The sequence below is a fragment of the Pseudopipra pipra genome, chromosome 9 (assembly GCF_036250125.1).
Source record: "Pseudopipra pipra isolate bDixPip1 chromosome 9, bDixPip1.hap1, whole genome shotgun sequence".
Lineage (NCBI taxonomy): Eukaryota > Metazoa > Chordata > Aves > Passeriformes > Pipridae > Pseudopipra > Pseudopipra pipra.
The window spans coordinates 20,215,791-20,230,800 of NC_087557.1; the positions used below are offsets into that span (position 1 = coordinate 20,215,791).

The 15,010-nt window shown below is 45.4% G+C and overlaps 1 protein-coding gene and 1 long non-coding RNA gene across 13 annotated transcripts in view; both read right to left on the reverse strand.

Moving 5' to 3' along the window:
* NFIA (nuclear factor I A) overlaps positions 1 to 15,010 on the reverse strand; it is a 411,656-nt gene that overhangs the window by 257,500 nt on the left and 139,146 nt on the right. The window lies entirely within an intron of this gene.
* Positions 12,421 to 14,595, reverse strand: LOC135419034 (uncharacterized). The gene is made up of 2 exons (XR_010432789.1): positions 13,129 to 14,595; positions 12,421 to 12,823 (listed from the first exon to the last, which is right to left on the reverse strand). It is a non-coding gene; the product is annotated as an uncharacterized LOC135419034 (long non-coding RNA).

A 15,010-nucleotide genomic window follows, 5' to 3' on the forward strand; every position in this document is an offset into this window, starting at 1 on the left:
TACACCTCTCACAATGGTACAAAATAATTCTCCAGCGATATAGAGTGATTGCAGAGCACAGAACTGATATTGCCGTTGTCCCAAATCCAATGTTTTATCAGGCAGTTTGGCATAAACACTTTGGACCTAATCTCGCTCGCCTCGATGAAAATTTCGCTTGATAAAGTTTGCGCAAGAGTGGTATAAACACGGTGTGGCAAATAATGTTTATGTGCCCATACACACCCATACACACACTATTTATTTTGGTATATTATATATCTATGCATTGTCATATTTATTTATGCAATCTATTTCTCAAAAGGAAAGTAAGGCTTTTGTCAATACTTTTATATGAGAACATTTTACATCCAGGGTTTGCTCAGAATATAAAAGCTGAGATTCAAGGCAGGCTGTGAAAAATAAACCTTAAGAATTGCTGACTGGACTTTGTAAAGTTTCAGGTAACACAAACAGGTATGTGAAAAAAAATAATTATGTCTAAGAGAAAACAGGAATATTAATACTACTAATAATCATCACCTACACTGCTTAGAAACAGCGGTGGTCTTTTAGCCCTCATTAACATGCATTCCCTGCTGTCCTTCACTGCAGGCTTTTCTCTGGGGTCTGTAACTTTCACAATGAGATGGGCATTATTTACCCAAATAAATAAATAAAAATCAAACCAGCAATCTGTTGCAGTATTAAGCAAATTTTTTTTCCACATTTTTTATCTGTGTTAAAGTTTTGGGAAGAAAAAAAAATAATCCGAGTGGCCTGTTCAGACACAAACTCAGAAAACTTTGTGCCTAGGTTAGAGATGGGCTGGTTAGGAGGGCACAGTAACAGGTGCAGGTTTATTACTGCTTTTCTGGCACTAAATTCATCTGGAAATCTCTTCCACAATTATTTTTTATAAAATAGTTTTAGCCCTCCTGACCTATAGCACACATGAGGTCTGATCACTTTCCTCAATGATACAGAGCAGGAAGGTTTTCCATCGCAAGTTTTGCTAACTCTATCTCTTTTCTGCTATTAAAAATCCAGCCCTAAATTAGATATTCTTTAGAAGGTGGTAAGTTCTATATTATTCACAGGAAGGACAGGCACTGTCTAACACAGCTAGTTTATAAACACCCACTTTTAGCCCATAAACTTTGAATTGAATGAAATTTTAGGGAATAAAAAGTAATACTCTTCCACCAAGATTAGTAACTTTTCACCTCACTACTTTCTCTAATTTTATAGACAACTACATAATGTTCAAGGAGTGAGTCATAAAAATTGTGCTGTATCTCATGTGAAAAGGTTGGTTGTAACAACTCACACCTGCACGAGACCCAACACTTCTACCTAAAAGATGTCACAAAAAAATCACAGATTGAAGCACATCCACTCTCTTTTGCTTGGTCTGCCTTTCCCAGTGCCTATGGCTCCTTTGGAATAGTGAAAGAAATGTGTTCGTCTCAGCACCTGATTTTTTTTTTAAGTTTTTATTACTGTAATTCACTGACCTGCCGCATTGTAAGCCCTGGCAATATAGATCCCTGAGCTGGGCACCCTGCACTGGTACTGGATCTCTCTGGAGAGGCTGCTTTGTTGGGTTTTTTTGCATAAAAGAAGTTTTTCTTAAAAAATAAGAAAGAAAAAAAAAAAAGAAAAAAAAAAGAAGTGTAATCCGTGTGGGCTGCCTGTCACAATCACTGCTTTCATCTCCTAACAGCAGGGAGAAGGTGAGACCATCCTCTGCTCACCCGACTGTTGTGTTAACTTCTATACTGGGCTGGGAAGATTTCCACAGGGTAACCCCCGGAACAACCAGGCACGATGCACAGGTGGCCCTTACAAAGACGTGCTCAGCCACGGTTTTATTTGGATTCCTGGAAAAGCACATAAATCATGACACCGCCCCACGTACGTGTGCCCGACCCCTTCCTTAAGTTCTTGGATGAAAAGGTTATTTTTGAGCCTATGAAGCAGGTGTACATATGGTCATGAAGCTCGTGGGCAGAGATACACAGACTGTATTATTTCTCCCTCAGAAAACTGAAAAGCCGAGCCAGGAGATCCCCCAGCCCAGCTCCCCCCCTCTCCAGGAGGAAATAAGCATTTCCTTAAAAATATTCTGTTTTTTTCATCCTCTTCAGATTCAGATTGTCACTAAATATAGAAACTCTTGTAGCCACACAAACCGTGCATCGCCCCACAGCTGCTCATTTGCAATTTGTTCTGCACTTAAAAATCTCTTAATGCTACAAATAAACTTTGGGAAAGTTACATCCCAATAAACAATGAGGTGTTGTTTAAAATTACATGTGCTGCTGTATTATTAGGTCTCTACCGACACTACAATTATCTTTTGAAGCTTGCAATAACGCATTAGCTGTTCAGTCAGACGCAGAAATAGACTGGTGGATAAGCCCTCTGCCATTTTTATGAATGGAAAATATTTTAAAAGATTGTTTCCACTTTCTTCTTTGTCCTCTCCCCCGATAGGAGCCCCCTCGTCGAAACTCTTCCCCCACGTCACTTTAATATTCATATATATTATCCATACATTGCGATACATGATTAACTGCCTTCCCCCCCCACCCCCCCACCGCCCCGAACAATACAGATACTTATTGGATTAACTACTCAGTCCTCGCTGGAAGGAAACCGGTATCCGTGAGCTCTCGCTTTTATTTGCACGTACAGTTGTAGATCTGTGGCACGACAATAAAAATAAATAATAACAATAATAATAATAAAAAAAAAAGGTGGATAATCCCTACGCGCGGGAGCGCAGTGTCCGCCGCAGCATCCGCCCGCTCCGCGGCACCATTTTTTACTCGCCGAGGGAGTTCGCAGCCCGGAGGTTTCTGCCCGACTTTGCCCGATTTCTGCCCCTCTCCGAGCAGCCGCTGCCCGGCGTGGGCGACGGTGATGGGCGTCGCAGCTCCCGGTCCTCCGGGCCCCCCCTCCGGCACAGCCTTGGCACCGCATCGCGGGGGTGGGGGGATAGAAAGTAGGGGTGGGGGTAGAATTAAAGCAAAGCCCTTAAAGTTTGCTGTTTGATTTTGGTCTGGCTCTTGATTATTTTGGGGGGGGGGGGGGAAAGAACAAATAAATAAATCTCGCAACCTGCCAGCTCTGCCTTCCCAACGCTCGCCAAGTCACTGGTAGCCATTTTCATCTAAGGTACAGGAGAAGGAAAGAAAAAGCAAAAAAAAAAAAAAAAACCAAAAAAACCCAACCAAAAACGTAAAAAAAAAAAAAAAAAAAAAAAGAAAAAAAAAGAAAAAAGGAAGAACCAAGAAAGGAAAAACCCCTCGAAGCAGCGCAGCCCGGGGCCGCTCCAGTTGCTCCGCGCCCGCGCAAACCCCGCCACTCGCTCCGCCGGCCCGCGGGCTGATCTTTTTTTTCCTGTATATTTTTCTGTGTTTTTCCTCCCTATTTTCCCCCCTTCCTTTTTTCTTTTTCCTTTCCCCCCTCCCCCCCCGCCTTTTCCCCCTCTCTTTTGCCGCAGTCTCCGTCCGGCGCTGGGCGAGTCCCGGCAACCCCGCGCCGGCGAAGGGCTGATTTATCGCTGCTCCAGCCCCGGCTCGCAATTCTGTCACTCTAAATCACGCACATGCGAGGAGCGGGGAGCTTTTGGCCAGCTCGGAGCCACCCTCCCCCCCCCCAAAAAAAAAAATAAAAATAAAAATACAAATAACCAAAAGGGTGAAGGGGGAGAAATCCAGGGGAGAGCCGGCGCCCCCCGACCCCTGCCGCAAAATAAAGTCTCAATAAAAGTGGCGGGGGCGGCGCGGAGGGCGGGAGGGATGGAGGGACGGAGGGAGGGGGGCACCTGGCAGCCGCCGCGCCCGCCCCCGCCGCTCCCCGCAGTGCCTCCCGGGCCCGGCTCCGCGGAGGGGGGTGCGGGGGCACCCCCGAGCTCTCCCGCCCAGCGCGGTCCTGCCTGCCAGCAGCTGCACTCACAGCCGCTGCAATCCCCTTACACATGTGCTTACCCACAGACATTATTCCTATCCCAATATATGTGTGTCTGTGGGGGGGTTACACGCTCCGGAGCGCGGTGCTGGAGCCGCAGCATCCTCCCCGGTGACAGTGGGACACCGACCCCCCCAGGCAGCCTCTGGCTCTCCCAGCCCTGCAGCAGAGGGGCTCTGTGCCAGCCAGGTGCAGCGACTGCAGAACCCCTGCGTCCCAGCGCTGCTCCCACCACCCATGAATCAAATCTGCAAAGCCAAGGGGTCCTCTGGACCAGAGATATTTGAGCATCACAGCTTGGGGGCTCTCCCCCCTATACCTGTTAGGCCATACAGTGGGTTTGCCTGTTATTTCCCATCACATCCTTTAACAGTAAAATCAGGAAAAAAAAAGGAAAATCAGTATGAAAAGTGCTGTTGGAATTATTATAATTTAGGAGTTGACACAATCCATAGGGATTTCCATCCCAATGTGGGCTCTGCTGGGTCCCCTTGGCTGCACCCAGAGTTAGAGCAGGGTTGCAGGGGAGAAGTTTCAGAAATGCTTGAATCCCACCAGCTGCATTGGCAAGTCATTGAGACTTGCGCTGCTGAGCAAGGGAGGAGTCACTCCTGAGAGCAGGATGGTCACATGCAGCCAGAGATGCTTACAGGGCTAATAAAATCTGGGATAAACCCCCCAACAATAATGCAGCGCACAGAGCAGGAGGCTGAAACTATTTTCTGCTGCTGCACTGCAGCATCAAACTGACTAAAAAAAAAAAAATTCCCTCTCACTTGTTAAATTCAAGAAATATCTCCAGATTTTCAGTGTCACTGAGCTCCAAACTTTGATGCAAGTGACTTCTGCCCTGCTTGGCAAAGGGAACATGTGGGCAGGCCTCCTGCATATGCAACACAGAAAGAACACTGAATCTCCACGGAAAATCCTGCCCCTTGCAGGTTTGGAAAACCAGTAAGCAGAGGAGAAATGTACAGAGCAGAGGAGGACACAGGACACCTGAGTATAGGGAGAGAGTGGCTGTGGCTAACTGCCTTCCCTGTCCCATGCAGACTCCAGGGAAGCTGCTTTTCCCTCCTCGCAGCAGTACTGCTCTTCCCAAAACGTTTGAGACATCGGGATGGAACACTGTAGGGGAAGGAGCCTGTTCCCATCTGCAAGGACCAGTGCTGGTGCTCTCAGTGCCCTCCAGCTGTGGGAGTGCAAAGGAGGCAGCAGCCAGACACCCCCTCTTGCAGGGGGGCCCCTTTGCATCTCCTGCTGGGGCCCCCATCCTTCACCTCATCCTTTAGGATGGTTTTATGGCAGTTTGGAAGTTTTTGTGGAAGGCAGGGCAGGATGGGGTTGGGTATCCCATCAGACAGATAGCCCTGAGTCACAGGTACCCCAGAACACAGGCACTTGTGGTACAGAAGTACCCCAGTACTCAGGTACTCCCAACCTGCCAGCACACAGGTACCCCAGCACTCAGACACTCCAGGACACAGATATCCCAGTATAGGACTATACCTGCACATGGATACCCTAGCACACAGATACTCTAGTATGCTGCTACACCTGCCCATAAGTATCCTGTTACACAGGTGCCCCAGCACACAGACACCCCAATACATCACTACATATGCACACCAGTGCCCCAAACATGACTGTACCTGCACAAAGATAACCCAAAACACATCCCCTGGAACTCAGGTACCCTGGCACTCAGGTACCCCATCACCCATGGCCCCTGGGCAGCACCTCCAGCCGTGCCCCGTGCCCCACGCAGCCCTGGGCTGGGCTCACTGGGGTTTTTGCTGTTCCCCAGAGCAGGAGGGGTTGGTGCAATTTGCCTTTAATTCCAAACGTCACGAGTGAGCCCTACTCCAAAGCTGATGCTAAAGGCCTTTATAAATTCCTAGCTAACTTGATTTAAAAAGTGTGATTGTAGGAAATAATGAAGGTTGCTTTCCCTTGTTGCCACAAATTTGCATTCAGCGCACGGACGACGGCAGTGAGGCTGCGGCCATCACTGGATTTCTTCGGAAAAGTTACCAATGGTCTGCAAAGACAGCTGGAATTCATATTAGAATATTTTTAACGTGCTCTTACAAATGCTTTGGCATACGCCTATTCCACTCCTTTTAATGATGTTGACTTCATTTCCTTTAGCATGGGGGGGAATGCTACACCAACAAGACTTAATTAAATTAATAAGGAGAAGCAATAATAAATAATCCCAGTTGCGTTCCTGCAGGGTTGCAAGACGTGGATTCAGGGTGGCTTGAACGGTAACACCCAGCAACTTTTGCAGATGAGTTTTTTTAGACCGGCGCATCCCGCTCTCCTCTCTGCTGCCCCCCTCCCGTGCGCGATGCCGTGAGGGCGGGGCCGGGGGGGAGCCCGTGGGGGCGGGTGGCGGTACCTGTGCCCGCACACCTGTGCCCGCGCACCTGTGCCCGCACACCTGTGCCCGCGCGCCCCCGCGCGCGCCCCCGCACCCCGCGCGCGCCCCCGCGCTCGCCGGGCCCCGCGGCGCCCCCTGGAGGCGGCCGCGCGCCGCTCCCGCCGGCCCCCCCCCGCGCCTCAGCCGAGCAGCGCCCCCTCCCGGCGGGAAGCGCGCGGGCTCCTGGGGGGCCCTTTGCGTCCAATCCCAGCAGAAACACTGCGAAACCCGGGGAAAATGGTCCACATTAAAGCCTCCGAGCACGCTCGCCCTGTCTTTGCCCGAGGTTTCCGTCAGCCACGATGTGTGGATACGATACCAGCAGAGTCAGGCTTTCCCTGTCCCCCACGCCTGCGTGTGGGGAGGGGAAGGTGGGGTGTCCCCCGCTCCTTCCTCAGGAATTCCAGAGGGTTTGTGGAGGAGGAGTGAGGTTAGAGACGCCACACTCCCCAGGGACACCATTTCCCACCTTTCCCACAACCCATCCCTGGACACCATCAGTGCGGGCAGACCCGCATCCCCAGCGGGTCAGAGAGGGGTCCCTGTGCTCTGCAATGGGCGCTGAGGTTTTATTTACCCAAAGGGAAGGATGCTTGGTCATCTGACCGAGCACATCTCCCACGGGAGACAGATATGCTTAGAAAAATGGAAGATGGGCAGGTGGCTTCAGCATGGGGGGACATTAACACACAAGGACAGGTCTCCGGCTGATGGACTCGCTGCCTTCACCTGCTAATTCACGCCAGCTGTTGGTGTGTCCTGTCCTGCTGATGGTTCTAAAGATGCTTCGCTGCCCTTCCCCTCTCCTAACCAGCCCTGTAAGGGCAGCTCTGATCAGTTAATGTTAATGCCAGTAAGGCTTTCGGACCATAAAGTATTTATCTGGTTGTTCAGTGTTAAGTATTTTCTGGTTTTAGCTCTGAAATGCTGCAGACTCCTGAATAATCACTGTCCGTTACCTTATATCTATCACCTTTCTGGTTTTAGTCTGAGCAAAATGATCCTGTGTGCTGGGAGTGTTGCCTTGAAGGATATTACTGAATCTCCCTGAATGACACTTTTGTATGTACAAGAGGACAAAACATTTCATGTTATAGGTATAGACACACGTAAATACCATGGTGTTGCTATAACCATCCACAGGAACATTAATGTTGGTTTTAAAGGAAAGGCAAATTCTGTACAGAATTTGTAATATTTTCCTTGGGCTTTCTGCAATCAGCTTCCAGAGCCTCAGCAGAAAACCCCTTTTACGCCAAATTTTAGGGACTGTGACCTGACAGAGGACTTCCCAATGTGCTCCACTGAAATGTTTTTTGGCTGCTTCTGTGGCTGCCTCTCTTGCTGGTGTTTGCTAATTGAAAATACACATTTTTACCCACCCGGCCCATTTTTTTTACCCAAGTAATAAAATATGACACTAGAGGGCGGCCTGTTAATGTAATTCAATAATGAAGTTGCAGCGACTGCACATGGAGATGTAGCATCGTCCCCTGCTTGGAGCCAGGGCTGGAACGTCACCTTCTCCTTCTCTGAGACAATCACTGCTGCCCCGAGACATGGGGAGTATCCAGAGTGAAATACCAGAACCCAAAATAATAAATATTGCTAAGAAGTGTTATTTTCCAGCAGACCCATGCGATCTGTGTTGTTTCACAAGCAGTCCTATGCTCAGGTCTCAGTCCAGCTTGGAGGAGGAGATAGCAGGAGTTATTCCATCCATTCCCCAATGCCAAACCCATGTCTTGCCCCAAATCATGCCGCCTACTTTTGCAGGTAAAGGACAGTGCTGCAGTTGCAGCCCTTTTTTAACAGCCTGCAGTGCAGTTCACTCGCTCTCAGGCTCTGCACAGACCTCCCGTGATTGAGGAGGCTTTTACCATTCCAGACACTGGTTTTCTTGTGTCAAATGAGGTTAATAGCAGCATGCAATTTAATTAATTAAAGATTGCGAGTATTTTTAGCACACCAGACGCAGTATGTGTCAGAAATTCCAGGTATTATCTAAGCACGCAGGGCTGGTGTTATCGATATTTACATTTTGTACCGCCTGGAAGCGAGGATTTCCTTGTAGTAGGCTGCCAACAGCAACACCTTTTCCCCCCAGATTTAGAATCTGTGAGCCAAATGTGAGCTAACAGGCACAAGTCATGTCAGACAGACTGAGGTAAGGCCAAGGACACAGGTGACACTACGGTGACACTACAGTGCACAATGGCAGAGACGGGTGAAGCTGGAGGTTGTCACACATGGGCCACACCACAGGTGGGTTTAAGGCATCCTCAAGAGGCCTTCAGTGCTGTGAGCCCATCAAAGGTAATTCAGTGCGTTCCCCACGAAACCAGAGAACATTTTAAGCTGAACTTAACTGAGACTTTCTTATTGTCTGGAGCAGAAACTGGCCTGGAGTTACAGATGGAAAGAACTTAAATTAGTGGCCGCTTTCCTGAAAGCTGATGTTCCTTAGCATTTAGCAATAACGTGTCCTCGGTTTTTGCTAAATTGCAAACGAGCAATTAATTCTTCAGCACTTGTGCAGAATACTTTAAAAATGGAAACATGAAAGTCTTCTATTAAAATGAAGTTGATAGTATGCACCTGCCACTAATGTACTGTACACTGTGTCTTCCACTCATTATAGTGATGATTTGGGTTGAGATCAAGTGTCATATAGTGAAAATCACTTCAACATGTGCCTGTTCATATGCATAAACTCCTGTGTACCAGATGGCAAAATATAATGACATCTTAAACAGCTAATTGCATAAACCTTGTAATGCAGATAATTGCCGAACCAAAGTATGAGTTAATAATTTCCCACTGTATTGCCTGGCTTGACACTAATTCTAAAGGAAAGTTGTGACAATTCTAACACACTAAAGTTCACCAAGCGGTAATTAAAACTAGCACTTAAAATCATTCGACTTTCAAACCCTTAATTACAATTCAGTGGAATCACTTTGTAGAAATCTAACATTTATAGATAGTTACATGATAGCTGATATTTCATCATCGTCCCTTTCATGGTGGTGATCTAAGGCAGGCTTCAAGAAGTGTGTAGCTCTCCCTGGCAGCCTAAGGTGGTAATGGTTTCCATACCAGCGGTCACTGAGAAACACTTGGAAAACAGTGGCCAGGACTAGGAGTTTTTCCACAGGTTACACTTAAAGCAGCATGGCAAGTAGTCATTTTTAAGCACCTGATGATGTATAAATGTAAATAAGCATTGAGCCACTACAACGAAAGGTATCAGTTTTCATAGTGTGGGTTTAAGAATTGAATTGTTTGGGTTGATAACCCAATGCACTGACCTCAAAGCCAGACTTCTAACACATCCTGAGCTCTTGTCATATATTGGAAAAGCTGTTGTGGGACTGAAACAATGAAGAATGGAAATAGAATTAATGATGGCAAATACAGTTTTAGGAGAAATAAGCCTTAGTAGACAAATGCAATTTCTTTCTTTGATGAGGCGCATCAAATAATATGATGAAGGTAAAAACTGAATGATAAAGGTCAATGAAGAGATGTGATATTCATTTTTCTATGGAGATTAGAATTAACACTGTGTGATATTCCGATCAAAAAGCATTAGAAATAGCAACAGAGCATGCACTAATTAGATTAGGAGCTGGCAAACAGCCTGTTAAAAAGTAGCTATGAATCAGGAGTCGTTATCAAACAGGAGAGTTTTACCAGGATCAGCATCAGGTCAGATGCTAGTCAATGTTTTCTTCAATGATTTGGATGTAAACACTGTAAATTCACAGCTGATAAATCTGAGGGTGACAAGAACACTGGTGGAGTGACAGACAGCAATGAGAATGACACTCCAAGTGATCTCAGTTGCTTGATGAACTGAGCCCATTCAAACACAATTGGTTTTAATACAGACAATTTAAGATTATGTGGTTTCTGTTGCTCACACTTTTAAAAGATTGTTGGAAAACTGGAGAGGGTGCAGAAAAGAGCCACAGAGAGGATTTCAGGGCTGAAGAAAGTGCTTAATTGTGAAAGACTTAAAGCGCTCAATCTGCCTCACTTACTGGAAAGGAGACTGAGACGTGACATGAGTATAATGTGTAAGTGTTTAAGTATCTGTGAGATGTGTCTGGAAGTATCTGCTGGATACCGATGATGTTTTTAAACTTTCAGAGAAAAACGGATAACTGCAAGTCGAAGTCAAACAAACTCAAGTGAGAATTTAGAGCTTTTTAAAAGCCAGAGTGGCTGAAGGCTGACTTTCAAGGCACAAAATGGATAGTCTTTTTTTTTATATATATTTTCAAAGCTAGACCAGAAGACCTGCAGTAACCAAAAACAAATTTAAGCATTTAATGCAGCGGCAATGGCACATGATGAGTTGTCATATATCAAGGGCCTTTCTTCAGCCTTCAACGCTGTGAGTTTATAAGCATTTGGAAGCAGAAACGTACACCTGTGCAAAGGAATAATCAAGTAATAACAAGTCTAACACATTTCATGGGCTCTCCAGACCCAGGCCAGGTGTGCAGATATTGCACATTCATATTTCTCTAATAACATATTGTTTAAAAGAGAGAAACAGAGTTTATGTGCTGATGGGGCTACACAAACTTACCAAAAAGCAGCCCCCTACCAGCAGATATCTCATCCCTTGCCTGCCTCCTGGCACGAAACAGCTGATTTCTCAGCTCTGTGCCTCTGCTCTCTGGTAAAGGAGAAGCAGCAACCCCATCTCCGGGCATCTTCTACCTGGAAGTCAGTTTTATTTGCAGAGTGAATCAGACATTCCTGGACAGGAGTGGGTTACAGACAGAGTATTAGGCTGACACTTCACCCCAAAACCTCTTTTTCTGAAGCAGTCCTGCCTCAGCAGCTTATTCCTGCAAGAAATTGTGCCAATCACTTGTCCTGCTGCTCACACAGCTTCTTTCTGCTGTGGCTGTACATACCCACCACAGTAGTTCCCAGACATATATCCTATGTGTTTTTTGGATCCTACAAACCTGCTCCTCTCTCACCTCTCCAAAAAATTCAACAACTGTCAAAGCCACGAGCAAACAGAAACGATTTCAAGACTCTACAGTACCACCACACGATGCCTCTGACTGCAGCTCAGTGTAACACAGAAGGAAAAGAAAGCAGGGACCTCATCCCATTTCCTTCAACACTGCCATATTCAGAGGTCTCCCACCTAATTTCGGATGAAGCACAGCTTAGCCTACCCTAATGGCCTCTAGCCCTGACCAAAGCTGGGAGCTAAACTCTGTCAAATCCAATAGCATAGACAGTTCCGTGCAGGGGGTCAGAGTAATGGCTCAGCACAGTCCTTTCTGCCTTTAAACATATTTATTAGCCCATGAAATGTAACTACCAGGTGTCTGTGTTGTTACTAATTTTACAGAGGGATGTAACTGGATCTGGTAGGAAATACTTTCATTCTCAGTTCTACTCTACCGCTCCCTGCAGTCTTTCCAGCCACCAGGGAGCCTTTTCCCCTGTGGGAGCAGCATTGCCATGTACAGATGGTGAAGACCAGGCTGTTTTTCCCCAGAAAAGGATGCTCTAAAGAAGATGCCATTCCGATCAGTTATAACATTTTCAGTCTATACTAAGCATTCTCTGTAAAATCTCAGCTCTAAGTGATTGAATCAAGCTCTGCAAAGTAACTGCATTCAGTAGAGCTCACAATGCATGTGTGGCACATGAAGAGATGTCACTTTTGTGTGTGTATCCATCTCCTAATTATTTATCTGAGGCAGTCCCTCCACTGTGTAACTAGCTGGGGTTACAGCCTTCCCTCATGCACTCCACCAACTGCATGGAACACGTGCCTCCAATTCATCCTGGGTGTTTTCCCCAAGAGCACCATTCTTCAGGGCAATTTCAGTACAACCCTCTGTGAAATTCATGCTTTTCATTCATCACACGCATGTATAAGTGCAGAATGTCATTGATGGTACTCCAGTCTATCTGCACCTTTACTACAACCTGTGCACAGAAGAGACACTGATAACTCAGTAATAAGCCAAAGCAAACAAAGACACTGAACAGCATTATTAATTGATAACTCAAATGCCAGAAGTTTGGGGGACATTGAAATGGTCAGTGACAGCAAAGCCTGGACAGCTAGACAGTTCCAGGGACTTAGGCAGAGATCAATCCAGTGGTCGAGGACCTGCCTTTGGGCTGGCAGTGATGCTGGTGATCAACTCAAAGCAGGAAATTGTCCCTCTGATCGACTCAGCAGCTTAAAATGAAACACAAGCTGAAATTAGTTGCTGGAAAGGATGTTATCTGAGGAACTTCTTTGTCTTTAAAACAACTGATAGATCCAGGGTGTGGTGGTACGACATGATGGTGACTTATTTCTAAATCTGTGAACAGAAGTTGGTCTTCCTCTTTTCTTTTGATAGGAAGAAGTCTGATGGGGGTAGGTTACCTTCCAGACGTGGAAATCTAGAAAAAAAAGGCAAAATACGTTGTCATATCTCTTTACTGCTCTTTACAACACTATTTTCTGCTTGGGATTTCTAGATATTTATTATATCAATGCATTCATAGAGTGAAAACAATTTCTGATTGTGGGTTTTTTCAAAACAGAATTCAGTACCGAAAACATAACATGTATTTTGAGTTTTATTAACAAATACTGCTTAAATCAAATCTCTTCACATCATCCCCTTTCTAATCAGCATTCAGTAACATTCAACAGTGATAATGTGATAAATATTAATGAGGAACATAACTCAGAGTTCGCCTACCTGGCTGTGGTCATCTGGAATTCTTCAGAGGAGGATCCATCTTTTCTCCTCTTCTCTTCAGGAGGTTTTCAGGAAGGAGTCAGCCACCATATTTAAGCTTCTCCTAAGACTGTCTTTGCTATGTCTCATATGTGTCCTGATATCCAAAGACACTGGACACAGACTGAAAGATCTGTTGGTAGGCAGAGAAGACACTGGGAAATGTGGGTCTCCAGATTCTGTTCTCTGTGGAGCAGTTGCCCTCTGCCACTAGTCTGATCAAACAGCCTTATAAAATATAGGGTCATCTGGGAAGGGGAATTTGCTTCCAGAACTGGTGAAAATCACTAGAGATCTCTCATTTCTCCAGATGAACACCTGGTGACTGATTTTCTTCACCTTGCCTAATTTGCCTTTGATTTCTAAGACCCTAAGGCACTTAGGGATCAGAAAATAGTTCAGTCTATAAAAAAGAAATGCACCTCTTTCTTACATCAGTTCTCAAATCGTTCTTTCACGCACCGCTATCACCATGTGTAATTACTTGCAGGTGTCAGCTGGAACATGGCGACTTTTGTCTTCTCAAGTGCTTTGGCCAGCAGGGACCTAACAAGCTTTGGTTTGCCCTGATTAATAGGTTGGCTGTTGGTCTAAATGACCACTGGAAACGGACATCCTGTAAGATAAGAGCTTTCACTGTCAGTCACGTGGATTGCTTCACCTCAGGATGTTCCAAAGCAGCATTGCTGGTGCAGTTTGGACCTGGATCTGAAGCCAGTGAGACATACAGACACACAGGACTCTGGAATAATTTGCAATTCAATGGTTGAATTCCACTACGGACACCAAAACAGGATAAGAAACTAGTGATCTTGATCACAATTAGACCTGATTTATACATAATATTTACTTGTCATCTATTCCATATCCCATCAGTTTAGGTTCTTAATATGGGCACTTATCACTGCAGTGATTGCTGTCTGCTCTGTTAATTGATGATTTCATTGTTCATTGCACCTATTTATGTGTGTCTGTCAGGAAAGGTTTTGTTGTTTCAGCTATATAAGTGTAAGAATAGTTCTCCAAATCACCAAAATGGGATTAAAAAATCCTCAAAATCTCCAAGATCAGATTTTGAATGAGGCAGTGGCTTCAGGGAAGAATCTGAAGATTGTCTGCTGATCTCTAGAGATTTTTGTTGCCCAGCAGACTGGCTGCTGGAGGCTTTTCAGGTAGCAGGAAACCTTTCTCAGGAAGTTTCTGGGAGGCTTTGACATTTATAGAGTGGCTGTCGGTGTTGCATAACCTCAGGAGCATCATTATCATTGACCTATTGCAGAGCTGCCACTATTTCATGCCCTGTGTTCTTCAGCAGAGCAGTGCTTTTCTTAACTCACCTCTTGTCAGTAAGACCTTTTTGCTTTATCTTTTCATTTCTATTTAGGATATAGAATAAGAGGAAGACAAAGAGACTCTAAAAATGAAAGAATTCTGAGTTAAGTGCTGTTTTTGTAAATTTTGGCCAGGGTTAATTTCTAAAAGACAATTCTTGTTTACTATTCAGTTCAAGTAATAGATTGTAACACTGTTTTTATTTTGGTGTTTCATTTCTAACCTCCATTATTTATTTGGCTTATTCACAGCATTTTTTAAGGTTTCTCCCCATAGATCATTTCATTGTGGCAGTTGAAGCGATCTCTGCATAGTCAAACACTACTTTATGCAGATCCCATTGGGGCTATTCACATATCCATATGTGCATGCAGTTCCCACTAATGCTTGTCAATGGGACTTAACATATGAGCATGGACATGAGAATAGACCCCTTGCTGGGCACTTGACTAGATGGGGGTTTTTTTTGATGTTGATCCAGATCATTCACAGCAAACGTGGCTGTTATTAG